This window comes from Ovis aries, chromosome 6, assembly GCF_016772045.2.
Source record: "Ovis aries strain OAR_USU_Benz2616 breed Rambouillet chromosome 6, ARS-UI_Ramb_v3.0, whole genome shotgun sequence".
Taxonomy (NCBI): domain Eukaryota; kingdom Metazoa; phylum Chordata; class Mammalia; order Artiodactyla; family Bovidae; genus Ovis; species Ovis aries.
The window spans coordinates 50,651,200-50,671,052 of NC_056059.1; the positions used below are offsets into that span (position 1 = coordinate 50,651,200).

General features: G+C 36.5%; 1 protein-coding gene across 5 annotated transcripts in view; it reads left to right on the forward strand.

The window, feature by feature from the left end:
* Positions 1–19,853, forward strand: part of PCDH7 (protocadherin 7) — a 466,886-nt gene that overhangs the window by 80,764 nt on the left and 366,269 nt on the right. The window lies entirely within an intron of this gene.

The following is a 19,853-nucleotide window of genomic DNA, read 5'->3' on the forward strand; positions in this document are numbered from 1 at the left end:
CACTTCAGTAAAAGAGAAGTTCTGCTTACGATTTTGAGAGAAAAACATGAAAGATATGTATTAGGGTGATCATAGTTTTGAATGTATAATGTGATTCATAGGATTCTATTAAAGGCCATTGAAATCACTTACAAAGGACTGCATTTTAGAAAGGCACAATGGAACTCTGCCTTTGGACAGCCTGAAGAAAAAAAATATGCATCTTAGAAATAATTTGTAAAGTAAATGACATGAAAGGAGTCTCCCAACCCTCCATCCCTCCTCAGTGAGAATGTATTCAGATCGTGTGTGTTTGTCTTTATTATACGAAATGGAAGTTTCTGCTGAGCCAAAGACAGTCATCTGCCAGCTGATTGGTTCTGCCTTTTTACAACAGTAAGAAAAATGGCTATAGTAGTTATGAATATAGAGGTATAAAATATAGAATCCTTCTGGAGGTACTTTTTACAGTGCTGACAATTCAGAACTTGCAGAGAAATAAAATATTTTAAGGAACTGACTAATATGCCTAGATTTTGTCAAGCTTTCTTTCCCAGTCACTGAACGCTGCTGGCCACCTCCTTGTGGCTGTATCATTAAGCTATCCGTTTCCTTTGACTTTGCATACTATAGAAGGTCCAGAGGACTGTTTTTTCACTTTCAAAAATTATTACGTAGCCTCCTTTGGCAGTTAATGTATGGATGCCATTTGGAACATAACTTTTATCATGTTGCTCACAGATACTTTATTGTACACAGAACTGAGTATTTATGCAAATCTAAAGACACTGTTAAGCAAAACATTATAAAGAGAAAAAAACACTTAATTTTTTTTCTCTTTGACTTTAATCTAACACATCAATTCAAATTGCTCCCTTATCATTTAGCATGAATTTTTGGCAAATGGAATAGAAATATATAAAAATTATGAATTTTTCATTGTAGTGCATAATCAATTGGAAGTTTTAGTTTCTAAATAGGCAGTAGAGGATGAGATGGTTAGATAGCCTCACTTACCCAGTGGACGTTGATCTGAGCAAACTCCAGGAGATAATGAAGGACAGGGAAGCCTAGCATGCTGCAGCCCATGGAGTCACAAAACATCAGACACGTCTTAGTGACTGAACAAAAACAGCAGTTTTCTAAAATAAGGATTAATTTGACCTTGTGGTAAAAAAAAAATAATTCAGTAAACATTGTTGCTAGGATGAACATAAAGATAAGTTATTCTTAAGCTTCTTTCTTTTTAATGGTGTTATTATATCTTTAGATAATCAGAAAGTGGCAATTTAATTTTTAATCCTGGTGGCTCAGAGGTTAAAGCGTCTGCGTCCAATGCGGGAGACCCGAGTTCGATCCCTGGGTCGGGAAGATCCCCTGGAGAAGGAAATGGCAACCCACTCCAGTATTCTTGCCTGGAGAATCCCATGGACCGAGGAGCCTGGTGGGCTGCCGTCCACAGGGTCACAAAGAGTCGGACAAGACTGAGTGACTTACTTACTTACTTACCTGATAATGATCTGATCTGTGAGTGATCTTTCAGTTTAAATACATTTACTGAACATTTGAATTGTATTTTGTCCTCTCTTGGAGTTCCTGTGAAAATATGACTTAAAAGAATATATAATTCATGAATTAAAAATGTAGTGTTTAGAGCATTGATTATGGATCAGTTTTTGAGACTTTGGACAGGTTATTTAACCTGTCATGTATTTAAATGAAGATATTAGTAGTCTTATGGTAGCATTAGCAAATGTACATGCATTAATATGCTATATAAGTTGTATGTCATATAATGACTAAGTATAAGTTGATACATGACACTTATGGCCATGCCTGGCATAAAGTGAGAATGTATAAATAACAGCTATTATTAAAGAAAGGCTCAGAAATGTGACACCAGTCATGTAGCCATTCACTAGTTGAGCTAAGGTTCCAGAAGCAGTCTGAATGCAATTCACAATACTGTCCACCATAACTATATGTGTGTCTAAGTACTATTAAAAACAAACATTTGTTTTACACCAAAACACTGGTCATGAGTTACTTTGAGATTCAAACTTCAGATGTGCCTGACTTTAAACCATGATTTCCTTAAACCTTTACATGAATTTAAACTTGATTTTGGAATTATTTTTTGGTGTAGACTTCATAAATTTTATAAATAAGCTTGCTGTTCAGTATGTCTCAGAAAGGCATTTGGGAGATTGTTTAGATTATTTCTATGTTTAGCATATAAGCATGCTTATAAAACATAGTTATATTTATAAAGGAGATTATAGTAAAACATGATCAATTATTAACACATAGTTTGAACTGTTTCCAGGAATATCTCTTAGCATTTAGAAACTACTGATTAAAACAAACACTGGTGAAATATCTAACAGATTTATTTATTCATTTCAAGTATACTTCAGGAAGGTAATTTGGTGAGCTCATATTCTTACCTACACTTTCTTTGAATATTTGGAACTATATTAATCAAAATAAAGTGATTAATTATGTTAATCACTGTCATGATTGTGGAGGGCACGTTTTACACTGTGGTATTTTCTTTTTGGCTATTGCTACATCATTTCTGTTGCCATTCAGTTTTGTTTAACTGTGAGGAATGCTTTATTCAGTTTTTTTGAAATAGTTTGCTGTAATTTTTACAGTTAACTTGTTCTAAAATATATGTTACAGTTAGATCTTTAGATTGATTGCTTTTCACATAGATGTCTCTAGCATTATCCTTCAGTGGTCACCATTACTTTGTGTTTAGTTGAATTAGAAATTGATATGCCCTGATAACTGTTATTGGAAGTTACTTCTCTTACTGTGCCATCTAGCAATACAGGATCATAAAAATATGTGTTAAATAAGAAACGCTCTCTCTGTTTGCTACTGGCAGCTGATTAAGACTGTAAGATAAAATAGATCATGGCTAGGCATGGAAAGCATGCTTGAACTGCTATTAAAGTTGTATACAAAATATGTAAGATATATTCAGATATTACACTGAAGGCTGAAGTATCCCATACATTGCAAGAACAGAACGACTTGCTTCTGCTTAGGCCATGCTCAGGAACATTTAGTGCCTGCTCATTTCTAATCAATTTCCAGTTTCTTAATTCAGAGTCTTATTTCTCTCACTAATCTCCCTCTCACATTTTTACTTTTCATTCTTTTAATGAACTCTGTGCTCCAGTTAAGCCTGGTAACTTTTGAGTGACTTTGCCTGCTTCACACTTTCTTACCAGTTTACCTTACCCTTTACTTTCATTTCCTCCAGCAAATCTCTGTCTTCTAATTTTACATGAGTGAATCCTTCCTTCCTTGATTCTTCTTTTGTTAAGCTGTTTCTGATTACCAGGTCCTGAGTGCTAATTATAAGTCACTTTATCTGCATGATTTTATGTTACCTGGGGCTTCCTACCCTTAATGATGGAAAAGTTTTTGTGCATGTAGGTGAATATATCTATTACATTTTATTTTATTGTTACATCATAATCTCTTCACAAGAATGGTCCAAGTCTGATGCATATTTGCCGTCTCACCTCAGTTGTAAGCAAAGTGCCTTGCTTATAGTAGGTTGAAGTGTGTGTGCTCAGTCATGTCCTACTATTTAAGACCCCATAGACTGTATTTTCGGAGAAGACAATGGCACCCCACTCTAGTACTCTTGCCTGGAAAATCCCATGGACAGAGGAGCCTGGTGGGCTGCAGTCCATGGGGTCACTGAGAGTCGGATATGACTGAGCAACTTCACTTTCACTTTTCACCTTTATACATTAGAGAAGGAAATGGCAACCCACTCCAGTGTTCTTGCCTGGAGAATCCCAAAGACGGGGAAGTCTGGTGGGCTGCCGTCTGTGGTGTCGTACAGAGTTGGACATGACTGAAGCGGCTTAGCAGCAGCAGCAGCAGCAGCAGCAGCAGACTGTATTCCTCAGGCTCCTCTGTCCATGGAATCCTCCAGCCAAAAATACTGGAGTGGGTTGCCATTTCCCTCTCCAGGGGATTTTCCCAACTCAGGGATCAAACCTCTGTCTTTTATGTCTCCTGAATTGGCAGGCAGATTCTTAACCATTGTGCCACCTGGGAAGCCTGCCTATAGTAGGTTAATAAATTCTAAGTTAGTAAATGCTTATTAAACAGTGATTGAATTCATTTGATGATATAGATGGGAATTTTATGTGTTTCTAGGTCATTCATTGAAATGTTTAAGTTGTTCCTCAATAAATATTTATTGCATTTCTACAATAGATTAGGTGCAGAGGATGTCAATTGGTATAAGGAATTAAATCTTGGGTAACAGTTAAGGTAATATGCACCTATTTAGATACATATATATCATAAATAATATAAGCTTTATTAGAGCTTGTGTTCTGTATTACATCAGGATCTACTCTTCTATGCAGAAATCCTATTAAAAAGATAACTATATTAACCAGATGTGATAACTAGATGGTGCCAAAAGTAAAGGGTCTGGGGGAGTACAAGTAGATGCCAAGGCAGAATGGTCTAAAAGGAAACCAGGAAATAGATCAAAATATAAACAGCGTTAGAGTTCATGTTAAGGAGATTCAACATGATTCTAAGAGAAATGGGAGTCAGGTGGCAGAGGTCTTTAAGTATAGAGGAGTGGAGGCCTTGATTTCTTAGGGGAACAATTTTCAAAGCTTTATAAAGAAAAGGAAGAAACAAATATCCTGAAAGGGATCTGGATTGTCCTTTAACAGAGATATTTCTCTTAGACTTGGAGTGCTGTGCTGTTAGTGGTCATACTTTACGTGGAATAAGTAGTAGAGACAGTTGCTCTCTTGGTCATTTCTTGGTACCAATACACTGCTCCTCTCTAGAGACTTATTTCCTAAGTAGAGGATTTAGTACAATAACAAAAGAAATGTTTCTAAAATCAATAGACTTGAAACTATTCTTTGAACATGGAGTTCAGTTCAACTTAAAATGTTTATGCGTGGTGCTATAGCAAATCTATATGATGTTTGCATATAGGTAGAAAGCCTCATTTAAATATAAAAATTTTCTCGCTGAAATAATGACTGTCACAAAAGACTCCCTTGATGTTAAGCTATGATCTCAGGTAAGTCACACCTCAGAGGCTATCTTGAGGCTGAAGGCTGAAGAATTGTCACTCATCAAATCGATGCCATCTCATTTCTACCCCTATCATTGTCTGAGCTCACTGTTCAAGCTATAAGCTGATTAGTATTTCACACTTACCGAAAAGTATTTTATTTTGACCTTGTAGCATATCATTAAAGTATTTTCAGTGATTTTTGCTTACTGTCTGTGTTTCATGGTTTAGAAAAAAAGAATTTATGCCACAGATAATGTGGATATGATTTTCACAGTCCTAACCCTTTTAAGACTTACTGTTTTCTTTTGGGAAAAAAAAAAAAGCAATTCATAGGATTTCATTTGTAGTGAGACCATTCTGACAGTTCTGTAACAGTGGAATTTTTAAGGATCATCAATATTGAAGGCACAGCCTGCAAAGTTACTGTTTTTTTTCTTTCTTTTTTCATCTTTAATTCCAATTAAAAGATACATATTCTATTAGACTAGATGCCTTCTGCCTGGATGTTTTCTGTGTGATCTTTGACTTGCAACCAAGGAAATTCAGCTTCAATCTGTTAGAGCTGAAAGGGCCCACAGCATGCCATGGGCTATCCAGTGTTTCAAGAATTTAGAATCCCTGGTTTGTGAATAATGATTAATATTTGTTACACATATTGTTAAATTTTCCAACAAAGATGGCCTATGAAGTTATTCTGCTTTGCTGATTATTCTTAGTATTCCATATAATGCAGATATTGCACATATCCTATATGTGCAAAATATTTAACTTGTTCTATAGGGAAATAGATGGGGAAACAGTGGAAACAGTGTCAGACTATATTTTTGGGCTCCAATATCACTGCAGATGGTGATTGCTGCCATGAAATTAAAAGACACTCCTTATGACCAACCTAGATAGCGTATTCAAAACCAAAGACATTACTTTGCCAACAAAGGTCCGTCTAGTCAAGGCTATGGTTTTTCCAGTGGTCATGTATGGATGTGAGAGTTGGACTGTGAAGAAAACTGAGTGCTAAAGAATTGATGCTTTTGAACTGTGGTGTTGGAGAAGACTCTTGAGAGTCCCTTGGAGTGCAAGGAGATCCAACCAGTCCATTCTAAGGGAGATCAGTCCTGGGTGTTCATTGGAAGGACTGATGCTGAAGCTGAAACTCCAATACTTTGGCCACCTCATGTGAAGAGTTGACTCATTGGAAAAGACTGATGCTGGGAGGGATTGGGGGCAGGAGGAGAAGGGGACAACAGAGGATGAGATGGCTGGATGGCATCACAGACTCTATCAACATCAGTTTGAGTGAACATCGGGAATTGGTGATGGACAGGGAGGCCTGGCATGCTGCGATTCATGGGGTTGCAAAGAGTTGGACACTACTGAGCAACTGAACTGAACTGAACTGATAGACAAATATCCACATTCTCAATGGACAATTTTCAAAATGCCTGTTTTATATTTTGGCATGATATTTAGGTACAATCTTGTATAAATCATATTTTGTATGCTTTTTAATATAATTTTAAATCAAATGATTGTATTGTTTGAAATTTATATTGGGTTTGATAGGTTTCAGAAGCAATACCATCTTGTCTTTAATGTTACTGTTACTCATGAAGTGACAGTTTACCATACATTCTCTAATTGAAAGAATTAAATTTTTACTTTAAAAGTTACTTAGAAATCAAAATTGTCTTACTAATATTATTATAAAAAGATACAATCTCTGATGTATCATATTTTTGGAATATCTTACCATTTCATATAATTTAGAATTTTCCCAGTGCTTGATTTGCCAATTCTGAATATATCTTTCCTTGATATCATAAGTAAAGTATATCAGGAATACTAATGTCAGTGTTGAATCATATACTGACTGCTGAAGCATTAACCAATGAAATAGGAAAGTATAGAAATTCTGAATTATTTTGCATGCACATGTTTCAATATATAATAAATACTTTAAATATATATTTTCTCCTCATATATATATGTTTCACATATTCATATATATGTCCATATATATCATTAATATACAGCATATATATATATATAAATTTCAGATTGTATATTTTTATACTGAAGATTACTAGAGGGAAATAACTACTCAAAAATAATTATGGAATACCTGCTTTATCCCAGAAACTGTGCTTGAGTCTGGGAATATAAATATTGGAAAGATACTATCTGCGCTTTCAAGGAACTCATTACCAAGAGTGTCAGATGTGTTACAAGTTCTATAGGACAACAGAGATAACGAGAGAAAGTAAAGACTTTGGGGAATAATACAAACAGCTTTTGCATTGAGCCTTATATTAAATGTACTTACACTAAGGAGGGAAGAAAAAGGCATTTTCACTGGAGAAGAAATCATAAGCAAAATAATGAAATCATCAAAGTTTGTCATTTATTTGATAAAAGGCCCGTCATCCAGTGTGGTTAGAGCAGAGGGAACATGGGAAGGATGGCCAGATAGGATTTGAAGAAATCTAGAACTTAATGTAAAATTATGTGGTGAAAAGCTGGAAAAAAAATGGAGAGCATTTCTGTCCATAGACATACTAACAATAACAATATCAAAAAATAATAATAGCAAAAATTGACTTAATTTTTACCAGGAACTAGACTTTGCAATAAAAATATTATGCAGAAGAGCTCACTTAATCTTAATCATAAAATTTATTTTCAAGCAGTAAAAACCAAGTTTGCAATTTAGTATTTTTAACCGAAGATGGCTTTGGGAACCAATAGGTGGAGATCAGCTTTTGTAGGAGATGAGCATGCTCAGGAAGGAGAAAGGTCCATTCCAGCTCCAGAGGGTAGAAGTCAATTCAGAGGTCAGTAGTGACTGGTAAACTATTCCTTTCAAGTTCACTGTTCAGACTCCAGAGAGGGAATGTTGAAATGTCCTTTTGGGGTTTCTTGTCAACTTTCTGACAAGAAGAAAAAAATAACAGTTTTGCCACACTAAATTCAGTGGGTGAAAGTAATTTGCTCAAAGAAACCTGCAGTAGTAATAGCAGTGTAAGTTGCTTCAGCATGTCTGACTCATTGCAACCCTGGTGGACTAAGCCTACCAGGCTCCTCTGTCAGAATTCTCCAGGCAAGAATTTTGGAGTAGGTTGCCATTCCCCTCTCTAGGGGATTTTCTTGACCCGGGGATAGAACCCAGGTCTCCTGCATTGCAGACAAAATCTTTACCATCTGAACCACCAGGGAAGCCCAAAAGAACCCAGAGTATTCTTAAATTTGACCCATACGTCTGCAACTGAAATATGAGGGAACTAAATCCTAGGTAATTTAAATGCCTTTCAAAAATGGGGGGAAACAAAAAAAAATGGGGGGAAACAGTAAATAAATGAATTTGTATTAAAGCCAACCTCCCAGCATTCAGATCAAGAAAACTGAAGCGTGAGAAAAGCCTCTTTTCTATAGCATTTCTAATATTTTCATCAGCATGATGGCCAAGTAAGATTTCATCAGGTTGTATGGAATCAGTTTTAAGTAAAAAGACCTATTGAAATCAAGGTCCTTTGCCAAGAATTTTTGCAGGGAGGAAGAGAAAACAGTAATTTGATGGCGGAAAAGAGGGAAAAAAAAAAACCAAACCTTTTTTTTTTTTTTTTTTAAAACAAAATAGGGAACTTCAGGTAGGTTTGTGGGTTGAAAGAAGCTTAGGGACTGAACAGAAAATAGAAACCCCATTGATGAAACAAGATCTTGGCAGAGTCAACTAGGAATGGAATGAAAAGGTCAGATGAACAAAAGAACAAGGATTCTTCTTCTCAGATGCAAAATAAAGTCCTTATGAGTAAAGATACTGATAAATTTGGAGACACAGAGGAGGGAAGCAGAGGGGAGTCACGCCTGATAGCCTCAGTGTTCTCAGCAGTAGGAGGTGAGATCATGTTTTGGGGTTTAGGTGGGTGGGGGTGGGAGATCGGAGGAGGGTGTGGTGGGAACAGCTGCTGTGTGGAATGGGAAGACCAGCCAAGTAGGAATGAGTAATAGGGCTGCTAAGCAGCTCTGAGAGTTCAGCTGACATCGGAAATCATAAATTTGTAGCAAAGTCAATCAGCGTGGTTATTCAATTTTCTCAGTAACTCTTGGCAGCCCAGGATGAGGAGGAGAGTGAACAGATGGTAGGATTGATTTGGTGGTGGGATTGGCAAGGCAGCTGTGAGAGAAGGTCAAAGAATGGAAGAATCAATTGCACCCATGAAAATGTGTTATCAGGGGGATCAAAATTAAGCAGAGATGACAGTGAAGCCAGGAAGGATTGGAGACTGCTAAAATGTGAAAGACAAAACAGTGGAAAGCATTAGCCTTTCACGCTGAAGAGGAATTTTGTGGGCATGAGTGGGATAGAGGATGAGAGAAGAGAATTTCCAATTCTAGATAGTACTAGAGTGCTTTTGTTTAGAAATAATCCATTTTGTGTTTACGGGTGTGGATTGCCAAAGCTGTATGGGAGTGTAGGTCACTGAACATAGGGGCAAAAGAATTTTGAAGCTAAATAGATAAATGAGTCATCCAAACCATCTAGGATAGCAACAAGCAACAGGAGAAAAAAACAAACAAGATAAAACAAGCTAACTGCCAAATTGGTCGAGTGAATTGATGAAGTACTTGTAGATGGTAAGGTTTAGAAAACAGTTTGATTGATTGGGTTTTGTAGACATAGGGCTTATTGAACTAAGATGATAGAACAATGTCTCAGAATTGGGAGGGGAAGTTCAAAAGAATGTCCCTCGTCCTCTTTGCCTTAAAATAGGAAGATGATTATTGTTTTTTACAGTGTTCTAGCCTGTAGTGAAATCTATGTGACTAAAATTTAAAACTCATTGCAAATAGCTCCCGTGCATACATCCGTGCTCAGACATGTCTGACTCTTTGTGACTCCATGGACTATAGCCTTCCAGGCTCCTCTGTCCATGAGATTTTCCAGGTAGAATACTGGAATGGGTTGCCATTTCCTCCTCCAGGAGATCTTCCTGACCCTGGAATTAAACCTAAGTCTGCTGTGTCTCCTGCATTGGCAGGCATTCTTTACCCACTAAGCCATCAGGGAAGCCCCCAGATCCCATGCATGCTAACTTACTTACTTTGTTTTTAGTCTCAGATATGTTCTAGTGGGTGAATTTCCTTTTCTGTACTAAGTCATGCTAATTTTCATTTAAACATGTGGTAATATAACCTAACTTAAACACAAAGTTCCTAACTACTAAAAAAGAACAAAGAGAAAGTTCTGTCTTAGCTACCACCTCCAGTGATAGCACCAAGTTTCTGATCTTTACCAAAATCTGTCAGTGTCCACTTGCTTACACCTTAAGCCTTTTTAATCCACTCCCTGGTGGCTCAGATGGGAAAGCGTCTGCCTAAAATGTAGGAGACCCGGGTTCGATCCCTGGGTTGGGAAGATCCCCTGGAGAAGGAAATGGCAATCCACTATTGCCTGGAAAATCCCATCGATGGAGAAGCCTGGTGGGCTGCAGTCCATGGGGTTGCAAAGAGTCGGACACGACTTAGCGACTTCAATTCAATTCAATTCATGGGTCTTTTGTCCTTTCCATTCCACTGATATATCTCTATCAAAATCACTAGAATTCCTTTGCTGAATTCAGTGATCAATTCTGTCTCCTGGTCTGAATCTTGGCTGGTTGTTCACTCCCTCTCCCTGGAGCACTTCTGATCACTATATTTACTTGGTTTTCCTTCTCCACTAGTCACTACATCTTCTCAGTCACCTATCTTGCTTCTGCTAGACGTCTAAGGTATGTGGTGCACCAGGATTTTGTTTTTATGCATCACCATCCCAGGCTTCTCACCTGGGCTCCATACTCAATACAATGACCCTTTCAGGTTTTCCACAGGTAAAGGCAGTATTACACAGTGGTCATGCAGTAGGTTCTGGTACCAGATTCTCCTTGACTCTATTAGCTGGATGACTAGGGTAAATCTCTCTGTACTTTAGTTTTCTTATTTCTAAAAGGAGGATGATAATAAGACCTACTGCATGGACTTCTTGGAAAGATTAAGTAAAATATATAAATAAATAAAAATATATAAGTGTTTAGAAGTATACTTGACACAGAATAAGTGCTCAGTAATTGCTCCTTATTAATATGATCACAAACATAACAGAGTAAAAGTAGAACCATTGATGTTTTCCTCTCATATAACTCAGTTTTCCCTCTTTGTAAACCTTGCTCATGTGAGTGAATAATACAGATGTCTACCCACTTTTTTTCAGAGGAAAACCCCTGAGATCACCTTTTACTCTTTTCCTTTATAAGCCACCTTAATCAATCAGCAGTTTCTATTAGCTGTGCATCACAAATGTATACAAAATCTTACCATTTTTCATCACCTTCTCTTCTAAGTTTTAATCCAAGTCACCAACATCTGCTGTGTCTCTGATTCTCCTGCACTCCCTACAATATCCATGTAGTGATGTTTCTAAAGTGCAAGTGCAAACATGTCCTTCCCCTGTTTAAAATCTTCCAATGTCCTTCTATTACAATGAGAATAATATCCAATCTTCCGAAATGGTCTACAAGCATGACCTGGTTGGGTACCAGCTTGCCTCTGGGACCTCAGTTCCTTTCCATCTCAGCATGATTCACTAAACCAAAGCCACTCTGATTCTTTTTTTTCTGTCACTGAAACATGCCAAAAGATTTCCTCCTTCAGAGCCTTTGAACTTGTTATGCTTGCTCTTTGGAACACTCTTTGTCCCCTCCAGTCTCTGTATACATGCCTCCTCTTCATCATTTAAATCCCCCTCCAGATATCAAGTCCCCACAGTGGTTGACTTGACTGTCTTCATCATACTTCTCTGTTTTATAATTTTTTGTAGCACTCATTGGAACTGCAATTTCTGCCCAAATCTTTGTTTGCCCAAATTGATCACACTTAATCTGAAAAAATAAAAGAATCTATCATAGAGCTTTATTTGATTTACTTGATTGTTTACATTTTGATCATCAGAATTATTGTTTTATTTTTTATATACTTGGTTATTTAAGTAAAGTGATTTTTAGATGGTACACTGGTGTCTGCTGTGTCTTAGGCATTTGGAATGTTGTAACCACTCCAGTGTTCTTGCCTGGAGAATCCCAGGGACGGGAGAGCTGGGTGGGCTGCCGTCTATGGGGTCGCACAGAGTCGGACACGACTGAAGCGACTTAGTAGCAGCAGCAGCAGCAAGCATCTCTAGTTTTCTCATCACATTTGTAAAAGTTGACATGAATAGAATATTATTTGTTTTGGATCTGGAGTTCTCTTGGAGAGTGACTATTTTTGAAAAATATGCTATTATCCTTTTGATTTTTATGCTATATATATATATATATATATATATATATATATATATATATATATGGGTTCCCAGGTGGCACTAATGGTAAAAAACCTGCCTGCCTGCCAATGCAGGAGAGTTAAGAGATGAAGGTTCAATCCTTGAGTCAGAAGGTCCCCTGGAGAGCATGGCAACCCACTCGATTATTTAAGCCTTTGCTTGAAATTTAAATACTTTGCTTGAATCATTAGTTATTTTACGAACAGGGTTAACAGATCAGAGGAGAAGGCAATGGCAACCCACTCCAGTACTCTTGCCGGGAAGGTCCCATGGATGGAGGAGCCTGGTAGGCTGCAGTCCACGGGATTGCTAGGAGTCGGACACGACTTCAATTTCACTTTCACTTTCATGCATTGGAGAAGGAAATGACAACCCACTCCAGTATTCTTGCCTGGAGAATCCCAGGGATGGGAGAGCCGGGTGGGCTGCCGTCTATGGGGTCACACAGAGTCGGACACAACTGAAGCGACTTAGCAGCAGCAGCAGCAACAGATCAGAAGTTTCTGACTGGTATATCAGTTGTTCTCCAAAGTGTTAACAATGAAATTCAAACAAAAGCAAGATATTGTCTTCCTTACACATTCAATTTCCTTTTCAGGAAAACAATGCAAAACATGCTTCTTATCATTGCAAAGCAAGAATACATATTTACTTGGGTATCCATGTGTTTTGATTATAAATATCACTTGGGACCAAGACATGACCACAAAGGCATGTTCATGGATTACTGTTTTAAGGTAGATCTGTGAGGATGTCAGACATGCATGAGCTGCAATCATGGGCTTTCCACTACAAAAATAGAACAGATTCTTATTCATCAAACATAATGCTATGTTTTGCAGTCCCAACTAACTCTTTATAATCACTTAAGATTTGAATATAAAATTAGGCTTTCTACAAGTAGTCTGAAACCACAAATATTACATTTCTGGATTCTGGTTGCATTTTTAAAGATAGGATGGAGCAAGTGCTCTGAGTTAGTAACTAAATATTATTACATTCCTAGGGCTAACCCAGCACGTATGGTAACAGTCATCATTTATTTATAACAAAGAAAATTTGGTGGTTACTGGCACACTTTGAAAATTCCAAATGATGGACGATGAGAGAGGCTTTCTGATGTTAAATATTTTGTAAATCTCAAAGCAAATGTTTAATTAGAGCATACATTTTTGTAGGCTCTCAAGAAAGAGAAGTTTCAACCCAGGTTCCTTTTTCCTGGGTTGAAAGAGCCGAAGCATGTGCAGCCACTGTGGTTTCTCTGGGGGTGCCTATAGTCACACAGGCGGCTTCTTTTCTTAGCTGGTGTAGGAGAGAGAGGTGGGCATGTAGGCATATCTCTAGTTGGTGTTTGCAGAAGATGAGAGATTCAGACATGTACAAAGACCGTGGGATGCTTGGAAGAGATGCCAGGACTGATTAAATTAATAAACATACTGAAAAGGGATTAAATGCCATTACCAATCATTTATATTAGAGAGAGAATACAACTGATAAACTTCAAATATCATAGAAAAGCTACTAAAAATTGCATTTCCTATGATAAAATACTTGGTAGTCTTTCTTATTGATTGATTAAGATGTTTGAATAATAATAATTGTTCTCTGCTTCTTTATTGGCAAGAAAAGCCAGAAAACTTTTTCAGGGCATCTTGTTGAAAATTCTCTCTCTTTTCTTATTCCCCCTTCAGAATAACTTCAGTGCAATTCCTAAAAGAACACCATTTGGCCAATTTCCATCTGGCATGCTTCCCTTCTTATTTTCACTGAAAAGTGTGGAGTCTAGTTTTTAATGCTATCTCTGAATAAATTCAGCTTTCAACTCAACACCCATCCTCCGTACTTGTTTTTTATATAAGCAGTTACCTCGTTTTGTGGGAAAAATAAATATAACTCTGGGCTCTGACTGGATAGAATCAGATAAAAACAACTCGTACAAATATGGATTCACCAATTTCTAGTAATCTGCTGTAGGATTTAGAGTACAAATGTGTCATGTGAAAAGTTCCTTCTCTGCAGGAGAATTGAGTATTTTACACTCAGCTAATTAGAAAATTGTCAAGACATATGTTGCCTTTTACAAACGATTTTGTATTTATTGTTTTGCAGATGAAATAAAAAATCATCATGGTGCTGAATTATGAAAAACCTCTCAACTTAGAGGTCTTCATCAATGACTAATTGCTACTATTCATTACCCACTTTAAAAGCAAATAAAGCACCCATCTGGTAATTCTATTAATGGTTCCTATATTAAAACAGCTATTGGTCCTCCAAAATAAAATACGTAATTATGAAATATTCATATTGGTGTCACTATTGAAAAGCTTACAAATGTATCTGGAAAAAATAGAGTTTATCATTCTTTTTCTTGTTTTCTATTAAGCCTATAACCTCTTAAAAAATCAAATTGGACTAATGATGTAGCAGCATATACTCAACAAAATGGAAAATTAAGTGATTGTCTAAATAAACAGAGGCAAAAAAGAAGCATTCATAATTAATAATTTAGATAGCAGTATCAACTCTCCCTTGCCCCCAACCCTCTATGTTGTCCACTGGAGAATTTATAGGACTTGAGTAACTTGGTCTGTCTGTTCAAAAAGGAGAAAAGGAAACACTGGTCCTTGTCTTGTTTTGAAAGCCTTTGACCTGGAACAAAACTTTGAATGTCTCTGAGACTCCATTTCTGTGGTGGTTAAATGTGAGAAATGTCTCTGATAGTCTTTAGTATTGTTATGGAGAATTAATGAAATAAAGAACGTGGAAATATTTTGTAAAAGTAAGTCCTGTCAGGCGACAGATAGAGCTATCATCTAAGGTTAGACATCTAAGCTCCTGAAATAGGGCAATCTTTGGTTATCTCTGAGGAAAAGTGGTGAATAGAATTGCTCTAATCCTGCTCCATTCTGATCTTCAACCTCTAAGAGTGTCATGAATATTCACTCACCTTGCATCTCTTGCTGAATGGGGGCCCTATACAGACCTACAGGGAGACAACCATTTTCCTGCTTGTTTTCTGCCTTTGATGACCCCAGTGTCCCTCTTTAGTCTGGTTTACATTATGTATATAATGCAGGCTGTGTCCCTGATCCCAATGCTCTAGCACCTTTTCTGATTTTGTGATGCCATCTCACTCCAGTTTGCATTTGTTCATGCCTGAAATGCCAATTCTCTTTTCCTCTGTTTGCTTTTTTCTTGTCCTTCAATGTGTAGCTTAACTCTGTGTGGTATAATCATAGATGGCTTCCCTGGTAGCTCAGCTGGTAAAGAATCCACCTGCAAGGCAGAAGACCCTGATTCAGTTCCTGGGTCTGGCAGATCCTCTGGAGAAAGGTTAGGGTACCCACTCCAGTATTCTCAGACTTCCCTGGTGGCTCAGCTGGAAAAGAATCTGCCTGCAAAAATATTTTGTTCTTTATAATTTATGTTTTTAGTTCTCTTTCATGACTTTTACAGTTTAAAATGCCATTTGAAGATTTCATGAACAAAAACCTGAAGCATCTCCATTGCAAACTGAATCAGGGTCAGTCGCTCTGCTTACCTTTCACTTGCACAAACGTTCACCTCTCCTGATAATTATATGAGTGGATAATATTTATAATGGACTGCTTATCTATCTTACTAGACTGAGATCTTCTGTCAACATATTTATATTTATTATAATGTCTATAATAGGTGTTTATCACATATCAGTTGAATGGATGAACAAATAGTTTATGTATGTAGTTCATTTTAATTTAGTAAATAGATATTGGATGATATTAAACAGCTAATAATTAGACTTGCAGTTAATATGCTCCAAGTTCTTAGTTTTATTTTGTGCTTTATACTCACTGGAAGTCAGTGTTGAAAGATAAATTTTATTACAATAACAAATAAATCATAATAAGTAAATGAGGTATACTCCTGTAAACTATCATTTTTAAGGTTACTTCTCATTCTTTCATTTCTTTTTTCTACTGTATAAAGTATTTTTATCTTGAGGTCTATGGCTAAACCTTAACAGTCAAAGAGAGGCATTATGCCAATATGAGAACACAGCTCATTACCATTACAAATGATTTCTAGCTATTTGTGTGTTTCAGGTCAGAACTGAGGATCAGACAACTAGATAATTTTCAATGACAATCCAAGCTTCAAACATTCCTCTCATGCGGAAAGTTAGTCCTCTCTATTGGAAAAATATTTTCTCCCAAGTGGCAGTCAGTGGCATCTGATGTGAGTTGACAAAGATAAGCACAATTTCACTCAATTCGATAGATATTTACTATATACCAAATAATTTATGCGTCTCTGATATATAAAAGTGCATAAGGCTTTGACCCTTTCTTCGAGAAACTCACAATAAGTTTTAGGAAGGTAAAATGTAATCAATAACTGATAAAGAAATGGTGAAATGTTAACTAGCAACATTAAACAAAATTTCTTAGTGGCTGCTCTTGGCCTGGCAGTGCTGGGTGTTAATAAATGCTATGGGAACAAGGTCATGTAGAATCTTTAACTCTAGCATTGGAGAAGGATCCTGGAATAGAACTGACTGTTCATTGGGCACGATAGTTACAATGCTTTGGATCCACAGTACGTTTTAATGTGGGGCCCATGACAATGTTTCAGTTTCCTTTAAAATCAGAAGAAAAACAAGGACCTTTTCAGTCAAATAAAATGTTTTAATGTATAATATTACTACATCCATCTTTATACCAACACAGTCATTACATATAATGGGTAAGGTTTTTTTTTTTTTTTTTCATGATGGATGTGTCTGTTAAGGCAGAGGAGACTAGGGTCCATGGAAGGTGTAAGGTGACCCTGACTGAGGGCAGGTGGAAACTAGAAAGCATCAGGAAAAGATTCAGAGCACTGGAAATGGGCTCTGAAATACTGTGCTGTGCTGTGTTCAGTCATGTCTGATTCCCGTATGGACTGTAGCCCGCCAAGCTCCTCTGTCCATGGGATTGTCCCAGAAAGAATACTGGAGTGGGTTGCCATTTTCTCCTCCAGGAAATCTTCCCTACCCAGGGATCAAACTGTGTCTCAGATTCTTTTACAGCTGAGCCACAGGGAAGCCTTTTGTAATACTAGTACCGTTTTACTAGGTAGGGAACAAGAAGGCCTTATAGGGAGAAATGTTAGTCAAAAGCAAGGCCCGGACTTGTAAAAGTATAGGGTGGAATGATTCAGAAGTGTACAAGACGTGGTCTCTAAATTAAAGTTCAGTGAACAGAGACGAATGTACGCAGAGTACAATTCCATAACAGGAAATATGTGCCTATTCCAAGATTGAGGAATAAGATACCTGCTTCTAAATCTTTAAAACTCCTATGAAGTGAAGAGTTACAACCAGACAGCTTAAATAAATAAAATTGACTAAATAAGTCTACCATTGTAACATTCTCAATTTTCTGAGATATGTGATATATTTGGGTGTAGGGTAGGTGATACTGTGGTTTTGAGCCTATCATTAAGCCCTAAGATCTTGACATATCAAGGATTATGAATTTGTCACTATTTGTTTTATACTCTCCATGTATATTTTGAAAATATTACTAGTGAGATAACATCTCCAAATTACATTAAAATGGACAGTCATTTTCTCCCTCAGAAATTCAATTAGGGTTGAGTACACTCGTCAAATATGAATCCTTAAGTACATTTTGTACAAATGTTCACTGACAAAGCATTAAACTTTCTTTCGAGGACAAATTCAAAATCCAGATTTGAGAAGTGAGTCATATTATAATCCATATTGATGAATTCTGTTAAACTACTTTTAAAATTTTAGAGGGTAAAGTAAAACTTCATTCTAGTGTAACTATTTCTTTCAATTCACTCTACCTTCAATTTCTTAAAGTATATGTTCTCTCCCTATTTTCTAAACCCTTTTTTCAGTACTATCTTCTTTTCATCCTCCCTCACATAATGAAGGGAAAACATTATTTATCTAATTTATTTTGAGAGAATAACATTATGGCTACTTACATTTTTCTTGTTAGTATAATAGCTGTAGTGAAAAGTAGGTGAGCTGATGAATTTAATTTTTCAACTAACTAAACATGCACATATTAAATTCTCTAACTGTCATAAATATAATCAGGCCTTTAATTAGAAAATGAAGGAAACATAATTCGAAGCATTATGAAGATATATTGAGCTTCTGGTGGTTAACGCATTTAGGGAGATGAGGTAACTCAATCAGAATGCCGCACTCCGGCTCTATTCTGAATTGAGCTTTTGCAAAATCTATTATAGTGAGCATACAGGAGAGCCACTGGAAATAAAAGAGTGTGCCTTTTTAAGGTAGGTCATGGCATCGTCTTCAAACATAAGGGATACCAGCACCTCCTATAAATAAGTCATTGCACTGTTGGATATCATAATCTATATTGTTCAACATAGAGGAAAACCTGGCCTTGAAAAGACATGTTTGCATTGTTGCCTATATATTTGCATCTCTGAAAATATTAAAGGGGAAGTAGACAAAGGCATTCGTAAAAATTGAACTGTTCACTTTGGAGTGTGATACACTAGATGATTTTTGCAAGGATTCCATCAATGTCTGGATCCCTTCAAATAAATGTCATTTATTCATTCAAGAAACCATTGACCTAGCAAAACATCATGATAATAACAGGACTATAGGACTGAATAAGACACAGTCTCTGCATTCAAGTTTATAGTCTAGTGGATGCAACAGAAATATGATGGAAGCTCAGTACAGTATTGCTAATACTGTACCCTGAAGTGTAGAGGAAGGGCAGGGAACTCAGCTCAGGGACCTGGGAAGGTGGCGTCATGAAGTAATTCAAAGTGATATACATAGATTTGTCTGTATCTGAAATTATCACAAAATTTTAACCTCTTCTATATATTATTTTTAAATTTTGAATAAACAAATATACTTTTATGTCCCAATTTTATATTACCTGTTTCTGCATATTTATATTACATGAAAATAATTTATATATGATATGAAAATATGTATTTTTAAAAAAATCCATATATATATATATGAAAAAAGTGAATATCATTGTTTGAAGTTTTTTTTTTCATGCCTTTCTGAATACTTCTGTAGCAGAGCCAGAATAAAAATTTCATTCATGATATGAAATATCTATTGTTGGTTACCTTACATGTGATTTTCTTTATTTTACTCTTTAGTGAGTTATCTGAACAATGAAATGCTGCATCAACTCTCTTCTATTTATTCTTTCCCCTCTAAACATTATTGTTGTTTATGTTTTCTTCTTGTCCTGGCCTAAAAACATATTTCCTTTAACTACCTAATTTTCTTTTTATCTGAGGAAGCCCCTTTGTATTAGCAATCTCTGTTAACTTCTGTTCAGCATTCTTTTTACTGCTGCTTAAGAGCTGGTTCAAAGATAGATGGAAACAAATCACACAGTTTCTTTCCCCTTGTGGAAGATGGCTAAGGGT